The following is an 18,459-nucleotide window of genomic DNA, read 5'->3' as shown; positions in this document are numbered from 1 at the left end:
GCATTACTGAGGGTTTTAGATTTGTCTTTTTTATCAGTAGATATTAGAGATAGCAATCCAAGCTAGTAGCCAATGTCAGGGCATTTAGGTGATTTTCTGATATGTCTGAGGACTGTTTGCCTAATGAAATGGATCAAGGTGCCTCTTATAATCAGTCCTCATACTAAAGGAACAGGAGGAATAAAATGGTCTGTTCAAGGATGTGGGGATGCATAGCAGATCCACAGATGTGCAAAATCTGTTGAAATGCTAAAATTTTGGTAGTTGTAGTTTTAGTATTCCTGTGAGGAGCCATCTCTCATTCTGAACACTTTCCCTGTAGAACTATGTACCTTTTCTGAACACTTAACTCTATTGGTTTTGTAATTTTTAAATAATACAGGCTTATTTGATATCCTAAAATGTGATGCTATGTTTACATTTAAACTGCTGAACTGTTGCACTGGCATGATCTAACTTATTATAGATAGAACTGTGGGGCTTAAATAGTTGATAAACCTTTTGAAACCTTTGGAAGAAAACCTTTGGAAATGTTAAGTGAGTCATATTCATATTGTGCTGGCCACAAAAGAACCCACAGAGGTTCCTCCTATGTGTTCTGTCAAGCAACATCAGCTACAAAATCTTTCATTTTTAATAGCTTTAATTAAAAGGATGTGCTGATTTCGAAAATTGGATATATCTATCTGTTGCACATAAGTGAAATCTGAGCAAAATTGTGAGATCTGCCTTTTTCAAATTGTTTCACGTAGAAAGGGATGACAACTCTTCATAAAATATTGAATGGTGTGTGTGTGTGTGTGTGTGTGTGTGTGTGTGTGTGTGTGTGTGTGTGTGTCTAAGCATTAAAAATGTACGTAGCTTCTACAAAAGGCAAATGGAAAAAATACAGTGCCTCAGGTCAACATCTTCCCCTCTAAAGTAAATGGGTCACCTTCAGAGGAAAGGTTCAGATGGAACACCATGAGGTTTTTTCTTTTTTTATGCCTACAAGTTCTCTAACTTTTAGGAACAGAGCAGTGCAATGCATTGTCTACCTCATACCTTAACAGCTGTGACCAAGGCCAGGAGGAAAGCAGGATTAGGAAAGGAAAGCTGCATGCCTTTCATGGTCTTACCTTTCTGAGAGCTCCTATAATTTTTCCTTCCCCTTATTACCTACTGCTCAAGACCCTGCTTTTGGCCACCAGAGAGGCAGAGGGAAGTGGACAGGCAGAATTCACTTCCCCTTCAGGATAGAGAGTATACATTTCCTCCACTGTGTCTTTATCCCTAAGTAGACTTTGCCTCAACCTAATCATTTAGAAAGTCCCACCCAAGAAGCTCTGTACATTCTGTGTGCTCTAGCATGAGGGCTGAAAGTCACAAAATGAAGAAAGGTGGTCTTGGAAGTAGTCAGCAGCATAGGAAGTGAAGGCACTCCTCTCTGTTTCTTCACTTTGCCCTACAGAAACATAGAGGCAATGCTAAAGGTCATGTATAAGCAATAAAGGGCACCTAGAAGAGTGAAATGATTTTGAATCTGAGTATTTTTTTATCATTTCTTCATACACCAACATACACCAGAGGGTTGTTGTTCTAGCAGATAGCTGCAGCAGTGACCAGGGGATATTTTGAAATTTACAAATTTCTTTTAAGTCTCTGACTTTCTTCTAGAAAGACAAACAAGCAGAAGAGACCAAAATTGCTGGAAATGTAGTTTTGCCAGTGGAAGAAAGAAGGTTTCAAGGAATGAGACTGAAGGGGAAGAAGTCTGCCTAAACTGTAGATCAGGTTTTAGAATGACTTACAGGTAGGCACTCCAAAAAATCTCTGAGTAGCATCTGTTTTAACGCAGATCAGGAAAGTGATCAGGAAGCAATTAAAAGTAATTGATATTATAGAACAGATAGTTGAGGAAGATATTTTGCAGGGCATAATCTTCTAGAAAGAAAAATCCATCCCTCTCAGCTAACAGACTTCTTGGAGTATAGCAATATGTTGTTGCTAAAGATACAATTTACTTGGGCTTTGAAAAAGCCTTTGACAAAATGACTTAATGGTAAGAACAGAAGGGTTAAAATACTGCCAGGAATTAGAAATATGTAAACAGGGAGGGAAGGAGGGAGGGAAGGAGGGAGGGAAGGAGGGAAGGAAGGAAGGAAGGAAGGAAGGAAGGAAGGAAGGAAGGAAGGAAGGAAGGAAGGAAGGAAGGAAGGAAGGAAGGAAGGAAGGAAGGAAGGAAGGAAGGAAGGAAGGGTGGCTAATGGTCAGTTTTCATGACAGGATTGCAATGGAATTCTTCATGTTTCTGTACTTGTATAAGACTGTTTTCCTATTAGTGTTCTGGGGTGATGGGTGGGAAAAGAAATTGCACAGAGCACAATTATTTAGATTAGTCATCACTAGAGAAGGTTAAGAAGGTCCAAAGGGACCTTACAAAACTAAGCTAAATAGGCAGCAGGGCTACTTACATATGAAGTTGACAAATGCAAGATAATGCAGATAGGAAGGAGTAATTAGAAGTAATCAGACTAAATTAATTATAAACATCTGGGCATCTCAGCAAACATCACAATGCAGAACTCCACACAATAGAGCCATTGAGAAAGGCAGCAACATTTAATGCCTCTAAGGGCTTTTCCTAGGCACATAGATGGTTAGGGGCCAATTAACAAACTGTCAGCTCATCCTGCCCACAAAGTCTGCTCAGATTTCATAGTTTAAGGGTGGGAGAAGGCTTTCTTTCTTCTGCTTTCCCTCCAATCACCTCCCAAGTCTTCAGACATTAGGAGAAGCTATACCCAGAATCTAAACAAATACATTTTGTAATTTAACACCCAAAAAAGGGTCTTAGGAGCCACACAGGATTCCAACAAGTGTAATTAATGTCAAGTTGAGTACAAAGTGGTGTTGCCCTCCTGCTGCCCTCTCCACCTGCTGCCCGTCTGGTGTTGCCCCCCTGCTGCTCCATCCACCTGCCGGCTGTCTGGGATTACTCTCCAGCTGCTGCACCCACCTGCTCACTGGCCTCCTTGGAGTCATCTGGGGCCTGCCACGCTCCCTCCATGCCCCAAACAGCCTGGGATGGAGCTGACACCATAGCACGATTGTGGGAAGAGCATGGGAGGGCTGTCAGGGGCTGCAGGGAAGCAGGTGGTGGAGGGAGACTGTGTCCATTCAGCAGCACCAGCAAGGTCACTCCAGCCATGGGAGGTCCAAGGCAGCTGCAAGCTGCTTCATCCCCAATATAGAAGGTTGGCTCAGCCTTCTGTTCAATCAGGTTTCTTCTTTCCAATTCTTGCATTTTGCAGGAAGGGAAAGCAAAGATCATGTAGGCAGATGTGCTGATGAGGATTTAAGATATCTAATCATTATCTACATTGTATCTGGTTTCCAGTAAAGAAGTTAAAAACCCAGAGCATACTTAAAAATAAATGCTATCCTTTTCGTACATTACAGTATAATGGTCTGCTTCCACTATGGATAAAAACAATCTCCTACACTATGCTGTACATTTCTCATTTCTCTGAAAAGGAGGATATCGTTTACTTGCACAGTTTAACTTCTGCATTATATAAGTGAAGGAGAGCAGAGAATCAAATCACAGAATTCCCTTACCACATACAAAGTCATGTCTATAGCAATGATTAAGAGACTTCTGCTAAACCAAATATATATTTATATAAATATAAGTTGTATTTTACTATAATGGGACTTACTATTTTTATTTAAAATCTGAAGTTCTTTGAAGTTAACCATTTGATTTAACTTCCTTGATCAGAGTATCGGCATGCTGGAGTCCCTTGGAATAACTGTGGATAATCATGGTTTGTATCCTAATATAAACACAACATCAAAGAGTCAGTGAGTATAAAAGTAAAATACAAATCTTTTCCTTTCAACAGATATATGTCCTTAGGAGAAGGAAGGCCTCCTGATTGTTGCTACTCTTAAGGAAATAAATATAACCACATGATCCCTTTCTACATGCTATATGCTCTCACATATGTTTTCTGTCACTCCATAACCTCAGTACACAGTATTTTCAGCGTACCAGTAGTATTCCCACTCATTTGACCTGAAACTCAGCAGGGAATAAAACCCTCAGTTAAAAAAAAAAAGAATGGAAATGAAAAGCCCTCTCTGTCAGTCACTATAAACAACGGGATTTACAAGAGTGTTTAGCAGCAAACCTAGACATTTTAAACAACTAGAATCACAGCAGCTAAAACTAGATGGTAAAAAAATCTCAGATGGTGATCTCCTGAATATAGAGACCTTTGTAATCTTCAGCATACCCTGTCTATCCTAGGTGTAAAGCTACTGAGAAATTGGAATATCCCATGCACTGCCACATGACTTAGCCATGTTTCTCCATCTCTACTTCATAATCTGCACTAATTTTTTGTTTGCTTCCAGGTGACACCCATGAAAAGCTATCTTATTACATCTGATTTAGGAACAGATAAGAGAGACAAATGAACTTGTTAGTTTGTCATCCAGGCTGATTCTTTTAAACCACTCTTTCCTATCACATATTTTGTCTTTTCCGTTTATCTGCTTTAGTTGGAAAGAGTGTGTGGAAAAAAACCTTGCGATTCTTGCTTGAAGGTAACACCTGAAAAAGACAGTCATTTAAAAAAATACAGAACAGAAATAGATGGTGGTTCAGGGTCGAAGATGGATGAATATCCTTTGTATTTACAGTTGGGAAACTGGAAGCTCAATCATGATGGACTGGTAACTGTCAATGGCACTCTAGTATTGTGTCCAGTTAGTCTTACAAAAGTTTCAGGTGATGTTCTCCTAGAGGTAATTAATTTTGTATTTTTTGGTTTTCTTGTATTCTTAGACTTGAAAAATGCTAAAAAGCTGTTTCAAGCCTCTTATTCTGTCCTCATGTTTAGCATTTTGTGGGCTATTCACATTTACATATGGGAGTGTTACAGGTTCTCTTTATCCTCGTTACAGAAAGCCTAAATTTATTTACCCTGGAGACATACTGCAAAATTTAAACATCAGGTCAATCTTTTTTGAAGGAAATTCATTTTCCTTCTGCGTGATAGGAATAGGAATCCATTTAATTGACTTGGCTCTGAGAGCATTATTAAATTTATTTAAAAAGAAAAAGTTTTTACATCAGACAGTATCAGTATTTTATAAATAAAATAAAACTTAAATTTTAGACAGAAGATTTCACAGAACCAGAAAATATTCTGAATTGGAAGGAGCCCACAAGGATTATTCAGTCCAGCTCTTAAGTGAGTTTTCTTTACAGGGGTCATACCCACAACACCGGTGTCATCAGTACCTTGCTTTAACCAACTGAGTTAAGTACCATGTAGTCACTTGGTAATTAACACATAAATGTCTATTCACATAAAGCCCATTCCAGGCAGTATGAGATATAATACTTTAGCAACTGAAACATTTTGTTCTCAGGCATAGATATCAAATACCATCATAAGCTAGCAAGGGGGAAACACTTTGAAAAATGCTTCTATTTTTCTTTCATTAGTGAGTGTGACAGGTTGAAACACAGCTTGAATTTTTTCTTGAGTTCTAATGGAAAACAAGATCAGTAGAAATCAACAGACAAATATTACAGATTAAGTGTTAGAGTTTGAAGAATTTTCTACCATATTAACTACTTTTAAAGAAAGGCTAGAAAGAAGTATATTTTTTTAAGAAAAGCATCTATCCTTCTAGTTAGCTTCTATCCTTCTAGTTAGCATCTATCCTTCTAGTTAGCCCAGAGACTTTGCCTTTTTCCTCCTTTAGTGCTTGTATGGGAAAAGCCTCCTGGAGCTGGACACTGCCAGTTTGCCTTCCCTGTAGCACCCAGCAGCACTGGAAAAAGGCAAAGTCTCTGGTCAGGAAAACATCCTCCCACCCACTCTTCTGTAAGCAATCCTTCATATTCCTGTCTGCCATAACTCTGCTCATCTGCGGCCCTCCAATGTGTCATATTCTCATTCAGTGTCAAGGGCATTCTGTGGCATACCCAGCCAGGCCAGGGATGTATTTGCCATATTTGTCCCACCTCCTGCTCCGCTCCACAGCGGCTCCATGAGCCATGCTGGTACTCCGTGTATACACTCCATTACGGTTAGCACTGAGACAGGGGAGCGTCATGCACCCTGCTCTTGTCAGGTTAGTGATTCCAAAATGGCAATGCTTTTTAAAAATATGTCAAACTATATCCGTTTTTTTCCAAACAAGGAAAATGCAGAAAGTAATGTCACAAATGCCTGGAATACACAGTCTGAAGCAAACCACACAGTTTCTGCGGCTTTTTACTGTCCTACTTTGCTCAATGACCTAGCGAACGGAAGGGAGCTTTTTCCTAATCTACCAAGCAGCTGTCTCCCTTTCCCCACCTTCAACTCTTCCGTCATTTTACTGACTTGAAGTTATGGGAGGAAAATTAAACGTGAATAAGTGAAGGTCTTGGCGTCCATTCTGGATGTTATTTGCTAACAGCAGTAAAAGGAAAAAAAATGGAAATAGGCTAGGAAGTCTAAAGGGAAAATGTGGAAATGACTTGTAACTAAGAGGATGTGACCCTCTGCATAATTCATAATCATTAGTCTAAGTGACACTTCCACAGCATGTGCAGTAGTGCTCTCCACTACGACAGGTCTGAGCCCAAATGGCCCATTCAGCAGCAGTCTGTTTGTGATCAGATTTCCCCGAAAGACAACTCTCAAAGCTTTATTTGCTCTGTGTACATGTATATGCATGTTTGGTTGGTGTTTTTTTAAAGTAAAGATGCTGTCTCAGCTTCACCATGTGTGCAATTTAAGGTTTGCTCAAGTGATTCTTTAAAACTGCATAAAGGCAATTCTGCTGTGCCTTGGAGACAGCACTGCTGTAATGTTCTGTGCATACATCTGCATGATTTCTCAAAGCTAATTCAAATTTAATGCATTGGTAATTCCTTTTCTGCAGAAGTCACCCAGCAGTAATCTGAAGGTTACAGAATTATCTTCCAGATCAAATAACACTTCTAAAATAGTATAAACCAGGAGGCAAGATTATAATGGGTAAAATTAGACTTTCAGTGAGTCACTACATCCTCTTTACAATCCTAAACATAGCAACCTGGTGTCAAAAGTACTTTTAGAAGTGCAGCCAAAAGAAAGGTATAGTTTTTAAATCAGCTGCAAGACATTTACAGCACTGTATTATCAGAAGGACATTATACCAGGGGTTTGAATCACTGGGAACTTAAGGAAGCAGGACTATTTATGTGTTTTGGTGTGAACAAAATTAGGGAATTTTGTTACTTATATAATTTATACAAACTATGAACACTATCAAAACTCTTTATAGAAAATGTAAATTATTCGCAGTTAAATTTTGATGTAAATTGAGCCGAACTGAATGAACAAAAAAACTGTACTCCTCTTGGGGTTTAGACATCACAGTACTAATGGATCATTAGTTTCTATTTCATCCATCAGGCACTTATTGTAAAATGTAACCATGTTGGACCACACTGAAGTAGCAAGTTAAATGGGTTAACTTAACAATGACCATTCTAAAGCAAACAAATCTTGTTTCATTTGGGACACTCACATTACAATTTAGTCACCAAAACCCAGAACATGATGAGCTGAAATGGACCCACAAGAGTCACTGAGTCCTGGCCCTGCGCAGCACCATCCCCAAATGTCACACCATGCACCTGAGAGCACTGTCCGATGCCTCTGCACTCTGTCAGGCTGGTGTTGTGCCCACTTCCCTGGGGAGCCTGTTCCAGTGCCCAAAAACATTTTCCTAATATTCAAACTGAACCTCCCCTGCTGCAGCTTCAGACCAATCCCTGTGTTCTGTCCCTGTCACCACAGAGCAGAGATCAGTGCCTGCCCCTCCTCTTCCCCTCACAAGGAAGCTGCACCTGCAGTGAGGTCTCCCCTCAGTGTCCCCTACTCCAGCCTGAACAGACCAAGGGACCTCAGCCACTCCTCACACGGCTTCACCCCAAGGCCCTTCACCATCCTTATGGCCTCCTTTGGACATTTTCTAATGAGGTTTTTTATATTGTGGCACCCAGAACTGCCCCCAGCACTGGAGGTGAGGCTGCCCCAGAGCAGAGCAGAGCAGGACAATCCCCTCCCTTGCCTGGCTGTGATGCTGTGCCTGATGCCCCCCAGAACATGGGGGCCCTCCTGGCTGCCAGGGCACTGCTGGCTCATGTTCCAGTTGTCATTGACCAGGACCCCCAGGGCCCTTCTAGAACACTGGTCTCCAGCCTCTCATTCTCTTTTCTGTCTGTACCTCCAGGGTTGCCCCATCCCAGGTGCAGAACCCAGCACTTGCCCTTGCTGAACTTCATACTGTTGGTGCCTGCCCAGCCCCCTCATTTGTCAAGGTCTCTCTGCAGGTCCTCCCTGCCGTCAAGAGAGTGCTGCTTAGTATCTTGGCCAGTCCTGTGTCCAAGTCCTTCATGGAGCTATTGAAGAGCACAGGGCTGAGCATGGAGCCCTGTGGAACCCCCCAGTGACAGGTCACCAGTCTGGTGCTGTTGTGGTGTGTTGCAATGTCCTGTTTCAAACTTCCGAGTCCCTTCCCAGGTGTGCCTATGCCTCTCTCCCTGCCCCCTCGCCCCCTTGCTGAGTGTGCCCTGTCAATCAGGCTAACATACCAGCAAGGCGTCGTGTGATTCGTCGATTTCAAAGGATGCTTCTCAGGCCTGGGGGTCATTGGCCTGTCTAAGTGTCATCCTCCCTTGAGACCCTGCCCCCTTCACCTGGTTGGTAACTCACCTGTCCCCTCCCCTTTCCCCTGTCCCCGAGCTTATAAAGTTAATGAGACCATGCGGCTGGCATTCTGTTACCAGCAGTAGCCCAGCGCAGACGTCTCTGTACCAATGGAATAAACATCTGGCTACCTTCTAGCAGAATCGACTCCCTTTCTCTCCACCATCGCCAGAAGCTCTCCCCTGAGGTAAACGGAGTCCTGTCTTGTGCCCCGCTGCACTCTGCCGCCAGCCAAGGTATCTCTGGGGTAAAACACCGCAGTGCTGCCTCTGGCCAAGCAGCGAAGGTCAGAACTGGCCTAGGCACCATCTAACTGGTTATATTGGGATACATATTCCAATATGGTGCCACCCCATTCAGTGTGACCCTTTGTGCTGACCCCTGAGCTACTTGATCACCCACCATATGATGTGTTTATTCACCAGTCCTACATAGGCCCATATTTGACCACAAAAAAAGAAGAAAGTATAAGGGTATAATGACATTGCCAGGGCTTTTTCCTGCGCTGTAACTGGATTAGTACAAATGTGCTGCACCTAGCTTCTGTGGTTTAGTTATGAGATACATGTCAAGCCAGAAATGAAAACAAAAAATGAGTGGTCATGAGAAACACATACTTGGAACAGTATGACATACTTGAAGGCACAAAAACTAGTTGCTTTTAATTTGGGCTGTGTTCTCTTCTCTGATTTTTTTAAGTAATACTTATTTGCAGGCAAGACTAGAAGATATTCCAAAATGCCTTCCTCAAACCTTGCTACATATTCTGAAGATTACTGTAATTATTCTTTGCTTTCTCCCATGCATTTCCACAAAAGAGATGTTGCATCTTTCCAGTGCTTCTGCCATTTGCTTGTTGCGACTTACAGCAGAGTTCTGTGGTGTATGTAGACAAGACACTTTTTTCACCTTTAAATACTACAAAGAATATTTAGGAGGACAGTACTTGTCATTGAAAAACAATTCTGATACCTATGCTAAAAGGACCAGAGTTTTCAAGGGAAGCTCATTTCAGCTGTCTGCTTCTAGAATAAACTATTTTTGGAAAAAGAATCGCAGAACTGTCAGCGTTGGAAAAGACCATCTTCAGGATCATCCATCAATCCCGCATCACCACAGAGGGCCAGCACAGCACGAAGCAATATCCTTCAGGGCCACATCCAGACATCTCCTGAGCACTTCCAAGTGACTGCCACCTCCTTGGGCAATTTATTCCACTGCCTAATCACTCCTTCAGTGATTTTTTTTTCCTAATATCTATTCTGAACTCCCTTGCTGCTAGTTAAGGCCTTGTCTCTTTTCATTGAGAGATGGGAGAAGAGACAGGCCCCACCTGGCTACACCCTCCTTTCAGGTAGCTGTGGAGGGTGATAAGGTCTCCCCTGAGCCTCCTTTTCTCCAGGCTAAACAAGCCCCGCTCCCTCAGCCACTCCTCATCAGACATGATTTCTAGAGGGGAAGAATGAAAGAATTAAAGAAAAGACTGTTCAAGCCAAGATACAACATTGTCATGGGGTGTCTTTAAAGCTTCTGAAAAGCATATTTGATTCTAGGATTTATCTCCAGGCTTCAGAATGAACACATATACAGATATGTTTAAATCCTCTTAGACTAATTGAGAATAACATGAATATAAAATCCCTCCTATCCATTCTCTGAAAGAACTGATGTTTCCACGACTTTGCTTTCTTTAGACAACATTGATAATGACCTCCAGAAAAAAAAAATCCAGCGCATCTGTTACCATATTACAATAATAATGACAGTAAAAATGTTTCCAGAAAATTTTGATTAGTATTGCTTAGAAAGAAAAAAACACTCCTCCTTGATTCTTAGATAGACTGTAATAAGTAAAGAGGAATATGAGAGTATGCAACTAACATTCCTTCCTGTACATCACTTTTAAAAATGGACATAATTTATATGACACACTTTAGATATTAATTATTTGCCAAACTCCATAATGTGGGTTTGTGTTTTTTTTTTTTTTTTTTTCAAGGGATATATAATTGTATGAATTGTGAATGTCAACAAAGACTTACTACTTTGAACATGTTTAAAGGGAAGTGTAATGCAATTTCATATAGCAAAACCCCTCTGGCAGCTGTTCCATAAAGTCAATTATATTGCTGTATGCTCTCAAGTAGACATTTTTTATAGTCAGAGAGAATGAGGTGAACAAACATCTCTGTAGTGATTGAGGACTGACTTTCTTTAGTTTGCAGCACTTGGAATAAAAGAGTCTTGCCTAATGAACTGAAACCATTTATCACTGAACAATGCAGGGCAAGCATTGCTGCTCTATCATCCTTCAGAATAATTAACAAAGCAAACATGACCTGCAGTGTCCACCAGGAGTTTTTGGACTTCCTCAAAACAATGACAAAAAATTCAGTCTTCGTACTTTTAAATGGTGTATTAAAAAGGGTCCTGAACAATGAAATAACTACAAAGATAACAGCCTGGCTTGTTAATAACACAGAACACCTGCTCTAACCAATCATTCGATGTCAGACAAACTCTTCTCTGGTCCTGGTCTGAATCTTATACCATCTGTGTATTTTCTCTGGAAAATTCTATATTTGCATATGGCAAAGGAGAGATGTGCTTTTCTATGAAAGGTAATTAATCATTGTGTGTTAGATGGTGCAGCCAGGGTTTCAGGGCTAAGCTGGTGTACATCTGTGAGGCAACTCCTTCCCAGATGATGCATGGAGAGTGTTGATGAATCCTCCACAAGTGAGCAAGTCTTTTCTTGGTTCATCTTGACTCAGCACATAGTGCTGCTGCACAGTTACAGTGGCTTGCTGAAATGGGGCCAGTCTGGGGTACTTAATCTGCTTTTCCTGTATCTGGCACTCAAAAAATCCTCAATTTAAATCAGGTTGCAAGTTGTTTTCTCTCAGATGGATATCCCATAAATATTAGTGAGAGAGACATTTGAACTGGTTATTTATTTTAGTTGCACTCTTAATTACGTCTCCATTATGTAACCACATCATGGGCTCACTGCTTCAATTTCTGCCCTACTCGGGCCAAGTTACTTCAAAAAGATATCATTGCACTAAAAATTCCCACTGTTCCCCAGATGTATCACAATCTGTTCAGTGTATACAAGTCTCACCACACAAATTTGTAAAACTGATTTAGTAGCAATGACTTCTAATGCTAAATAATTGGGCACTGAAAGCTTACTGAACTCACCAGAAGAAAAAAAGAATCAAGTATTTACAAACACTTGTCCCACTGATAGAAAGAAAAACTATCCACTGTAGGTAAAAACCATTAAAATTTAGATTAGGTTAACAGTCCAGTTTCACACCCTGAAGAAAAACATATCAAGAAATGTTTTTTTCAAGTTTCCTAATAAAACCCATCTAAAACATATTTTCTAATTCCTTTACACTTATCTATGTTATGTGACACTGCAGAAGTCATGCACAGTGCTGTAAATAAATAGATTCACTTAAGTGTCTAATCATTAAGAAAAGATTAAAAAATGCAAAATGGAACAAGATAAATATTGCAAGTTCCTCTGATCAAGCAATATAGGAATTTTTTTTTTGCTACCAAGAGAGAAAATATTAACCTTCCTCTATGTGCCCCAATTTACCAGCAACTTAGTTGCCTCTGCTTGGTGAAATCAATTAATGACTGCTCTGTGTTTTGTGAACATCTAAAAGCTAATAAGAAAATTCATAACTGCAGCAGTGTGGGCATGTCTATGTGCACGCACATGCTGCTTGATGCTCTTTGCACTAGCCAGCAAAGGCTCAGGAACTGAGTGCACCAAGTGGATAATATTACAGAGAGTAGCTAGGACAGAGCTGAGGGAGAAGTAATCTGGCATATTGTGTGAGAAAATCACATTATTATCCAAAAGTAAATTGCTTTACTTGCCCAGTACTCACAAACTCTATCCCTGGATAATCATCTTCGCACTCAGACGCACTTCATAGCTTGCTTACTGTGTTGCACTGGTGTTTACTCCTCAAGTTTAATTGATGTTGGCCATTTGAAAACATTATGATTTAAATTAGTTCCTGTAACTAATAAGCATATGTTTCATGGGTGTTCCATAACAACAAGGAAATAAAAATATTTTGGGGTAACATCATCTTTTTAGATCAAATTTAAGCACCCTGGAAAGTAGAGAACATGATACAAAGACTTATTCTGAAAAGCAAGACCTCAAAGGAATTAACAATATATTATAAAGATTTTAAAGACTGTTCAGTCATCTTAAGTTAATGACTATTCCAGCAGAGCTAAACCTGATATGTATGAGGATTCTGAAAAAACCCTAATTGTTAAATAGTTAGTGAGGTAGAAGAAACTATGATGCAGCTCACTTATCAGTTCATAGTCCATGTTATCATATCTGCAATAAAAATTTCAAAGCACTAAAGAAAACAGCACTAATGAACCACTAAACAAAACAGATTTTACAATAAAATAAGAAAAAAAGGATAACAAAAATCCAATGGCATTACGTCTTAAATGCTGGGCAGTTGGCAGTTGGCACTCTCTAAAACTTCAATACTTCTCCCTCTGAAGACTCAGGAAAAGAGTCTCAGTTTTTCAAAAGATATGCCACTCCATTCTAAAATTTTAGATTCCCTGAGTATGGAAAACTCATACTGAGCTTAGCATAATGATAGAGAATAATATTGGACATTAAATGTATGGAAGCAGAAAAAAAAGAATATCAGAATTCTGCTCCAAGTGGCAAAGAAGATGTCAAAAAAAGAAACAAACCTGTAACTGGAGTGAAAAAAATGTTACAGACTTAAACATTTTGACCCTCTTGACCTTTCTAGTCAGCTCTGTGTGTTTGTAACATTAAAGTACTTTGGATTTGGTATATTTGCTTATTTAAACAGTAGGCATCTAAAAACATGATCTGTATTTTCCAGTTTGTGATGCACTGATATTTTAAATACCAGAGCTTGTCTTAAGAAATATGTCTTTTAGACAGTGTGAGCATACACATGGCAGGCTGTGGAATGCTCCACACAGATACTGTTTGGAACAGACTGGGAGGAAGCCCTCAGGCTCTGCATCTGCCTGTGGCCTCATCTTGTCTAAAGATGAGGAGCAGGCTATGATTCGGTAGAGTCATACTATTCATAAATCTTTGTGATATCTAGCTTGAGATACTAGCATTTTCCAGCTTCACAAGTGTTATGAAAGTTAATGGAGGCAATGTCTGATCAGTGACTTCCATCAAAACTCTTGCATAAGAGCTTTCCACTCACATCCTATGTACCTAATTCTACATGCAGAAGACTTGAGAATGTACCATTATTAGGATCATTAAGTCCTTTGTTGTTTTAAGATCCTTGCAATCTTGTTGGACACCAGTTGCTTTGTTTTCACCAATTCTCAGTGGCAAAACCTCATGCCCATTCTCTCTACATATAGAAAATAAACATGAAAACTCTATAGCCAACAAAATATTCAAAATTTACAAAGTTAAATTCTTCTAATTTTATGCTTGAATAATAAAAAAAAAAATCTTAAAATAGTTCTTTAGTATACAAAGGCCCTTGATTACAATTTCAAAGTCTACTGTCTGCTTTTAATTTTTTAAAATTCTGGTTAGGTTTGAAATAGTTTTAAAAAATAAATTTCCTAGTTAAAAGTTTTTTATCTTGTATTTCATCGTACTTTAGAAGCACATTAGTGATAAATGACTATCCTACAGTGTTTATCTTACTGGTTACAAAACTTCAATTGATTCCTAATACACAATTTCTGGTGTCAAAACTAAAATCTTGGCCATGATAAGTAAGGTGTGTGTCTTTAAACAAAATAATAAACTTTAATTTTAATAACTGAGCCTAAGAATTTTGCTTCCATAAATGGTCTCATAATCTGGGACCAAGATGAAATTAGTAGCTAGCATGAAACAATTTCTTTCTCTGAGCTCAAGTGTGACTGCAGTCATACCTCTGCAGATAACTAACAGAGAGACAAGTACCCATTGTCTAAGTGCTTTGAAGATCATTTTGGACAGAGAAATTTTATGGAACAAGGAAGATAAGCAGACTTTTCTGCAAGAGCTAACATGAACCTCAATGTGAGTTATTGAAGTAATAAGAAGGGTTAACTTCACAGTTATGTTGGGAAGGCTATCTATATTTTGAATTTCCCTCCATTGTGGCAGAGCTATGTTTCTAAGGGAAATTTCACTTACAATACTTCCTGAAGCTTCCAAAAAATTCTGTCTTCGTCTTTCTGTGGTGTGATTTTTTTCAATGCCAGTAATGAATTCATTTATTCAAAAATGAAACCAATAAAATAATTTCTTTTGAGGTATTTCTTTAATTTTGTTGGTATTATTGTGTTTTCAATATATCTGTTTTCAAACTACAGATATTCCTTCATATTGAAATAATTCTTTGCCTCTCTGCTGAGATGTAAGGAAGCTGTGCCTTTCTGTAAAGCTGTGATAGTAGAAACTTAGGGAAAGCCCCTGAAAAAGGACAACTCACTGACCCTGACCTATGGACAACCAGGAATTCCTGCCCAATTTCCATCTCTGGTGCACTGCCATGCTGCTACATACCAAGCAATTGCCAGGTGGAAAGTTTAGCACAGGTCAGTGGATGCCTGTAAGCAAATGAGATGCAGAAAAAGCTGCTCCCTGACATGCATTACTGCAAGTGAAAAAAGACACGTGCAAAATCCAGCAGTACTACTCTGCACAAATAAAACTTATTATACAAAATGTTTAATTTGGCTGAGTGTATCTTAATCCATTTCTAATACCACAAATAACATTCTCATAGTCGATTATGGGGACAAACAGTTCTTTAATCAATTTAATAAACATAATCTTATTAAAGTAACTCTTGAGTCAACTGTAGACCATGTCCTCAATTAACCTGAGTTCTGAAATAACCAGCTAAATAATCAGACATCAAAGAGGCAGCTGAATTCAAACATAAGCCTTAGTGTTTGGATGGTGAGAGAAAGGAGAGAAAAAGGATTTTCTGGCAGATGTAGTTTAGCTGGTTTAGGTTGGTTTTGAATACAAATAAGCAACAGCATTAGCCACAGCTACCTGCAGGAATAAAATGTATTCTTAAAAAAACCCCCAAAACACAACCAACACCAGAACATACGAATTTTAATTACTACAGAGCCACTCACGTCTCAATATTCTCTTCCCTCAATCCCTGAAGCAAGTAGTTTAGTTACTTTACCCGCAGATTTCTCAAGACACAGATTTTGTCTCAGTGATCCTGTTGCAAAGGAATTTATGTCTCTGAACAACCGAACTACTTGTGCTATTTATTTTCCATTAAAGCCCTGCCCAAAAGGACAGGTTTATAGACAAGATAACATAGAACAGAAAATAATGTCTTAGTATGTTAAATAATTATCATTATTTAACATTAAATAAATCATTCCACAGTCACTTCTTCTGAGGCCTTCTAAAGAAGCTTTCATTTACTTTGGTTGCTTTGCAACATCAGAGGCTTCCTCTGGTCGTTGGAGAGGGGATAATGAAAAGAGATGAGAAGGAGATAAGAACTCCAGTGGAGAAAAAGGATGTGGATTGTGATACTGCTTTTAAATGTCCCACAGTACCTGGGCTGAGAACTGCCCCATAAGGAGAACAGAGATGGCCCAAGTCATCTGTGTGTTCAAGAACTGCTAGTCACTCTATCCACAAACCAATTAAAATCTTATTAACAAACTATTTCCACACTTAGCCCTCTTCTTCCACATCCTAATCTGAACCACATATTTTTGTGTTTTTTAAAAAGTTGTGATTACTTTTTATCAACTCAATTTCCTTACATATTACAAATGCCTTTTGTTGTAAAGAAAGTAATGTTCAGACTGTAGTCACAAAAGACTGTCTTAAATATCTGTTGATACACATTTTAGTTTGCAGGGCCTTGCAATAGAAGTCAGGGTGTGCACTGCTAAGGGGGAACACATGCAGGCAGTTACAGCTTCCTGGTCAACCCATGCTTTTTTAGACCCTTATAAATGCATAAGGATTTTGTCCTTACCAGATCTACAAAGAGGGTTAGATTTGGAGACAGAAAATCAAACATAACTTTAATATTTCATTATTTCTGCAAGCCAGCTTTACTAAATGCTTTTAAAAATTACTATTACAATTATGGTATCACGAAGGGAAACAATAAACATTTTAAATTATGAAGGCATGATCATTACCAAGGTTTAAAGAGGAGATCAGGGTTTAAGTCAGGCATTTCTAACAAGAACATCAACAAGGTTCATTAACTACTGTTACAGCTTTCTGAATGTGGTAATTCACATAAAAATGGATTTAGTGACATGAATTGCTCATTACTTTCGGTTTGTGTTTAGGTCCATAAAATATCATTGTAAATAAACACACTATCAATAAATTGTATAAGTAATATTCTAAGGGGTAAGATGGATGAAGATTCACACTGTTAAGTATTATGCATTTATATCTATGCATAGACACTTCTAAAACAATGCCCCAAACCAGGTGTTCTGTATTCATTAATCTTCATGTGGGTTGTGCTCTCTCTTAGATCCCCTCATCTCTTTTTGTGCCAGAAATTTTAGCCTCTGTTATTCTTTTGTGCACAGCTATTAAAAATTTTTATTTACTTTTTCCTTATTATCTCTTTCTGGGAGTTGCTATATTCTACAGAATGTGTATGGTTTAATTTAATGTTTTAACTCACTTCAACATTCTATCTCAATTAGGTTTTAATAGCATTAATATGAATTTAAACCAGTGTCAAGTAGACCATGAAATCTATGTAGGGATTCTAATTCAACTTTTGAAGAAGGCACAGGCCAGTTGAATTGAAACACATGGAATGTTTCCACAAATCAATAACAAATAGATAGAAGTGTTCCCAAAAAAATACACAGACTATTGCAAATTAGCAAAGAAAGCATCTTGGTCTGCCTGACTACTTCAGGAGAAGAAATTTATCAAAAGGAACCAACAGAGCTCTTGTTCTTTTGATCCCAGGCTGGATCCAGGCCAAATATTTAGCAGCAAAATTATGGTTTAATAAATTAACTGATGAGGCAGAGGAAAGGTTTTTGGACAAACAAAGTCCTTAGATCTGAAAGAAAGTCAATCTATCCTTCAGTATAGTGAGAGACTGGAAACAGTGATTAATATTACTAATTTAAATCCAGAACAATTAGTATATTTGAAAGAGCTAGCTATGGGAAGGCTATCAGTCCCCATGGGACTAAGATAAGTGTACTTTGTCATTGTCTCTAGAAAGATGAAAAGTTAAATTCAAGTTATTATATGGCAAACTAATGTGCAAACAAAAAATTTTCCCACTGTTACTACTATCAGTAATATCTTTAAAATAGGATTTAGAGATGCAATTAACAATTTTATTAGCTATTTTTAAAGTATTCTTTGAAATACAGCAGGATTGGTGTAAATAAAACCAAAGAGGAGCATTTTCTATAGAAAAAATGCTCTCTTTGCCAGAAGAAAATGTAACCACTTTCAGTTTTTGATGTTAATTTTCTCTAGTGTGCAATAACTTTCTGGTTCCACACATGTACTTCCTAAAAGTGTGTTTTGATTTGCTGAATAAAGGACCAATACAGTCTAGACATGCATATAGGAACTACGGGTTTTTTTCTGGTTCTTCCATAAATATTTCAGTTTGACTCTGCATTTTCTGTTTTGGCTTTGTAATATTGTCATATCTGA

This window comes from Zonotrichia albicollis, chromosome Z (genome assembly GCF_047830755.1).
Source record: "Zonotrichia albicollis isolate bZonAlb1 chromosome Z, bZonAlb1.hap1, whole genome shotgun sequence".
Lineage (NCBI taxonomy): Eukaryota > Metazoa > Chordata > Aves > Passeriformes > Passerellidae > Zonotrichia > Zonotrichia albicollis.
The sequence above is the reverse complement of the archived record's forward strand: the minus strand, read 5'-3'. Positions refer to the sequence as shown.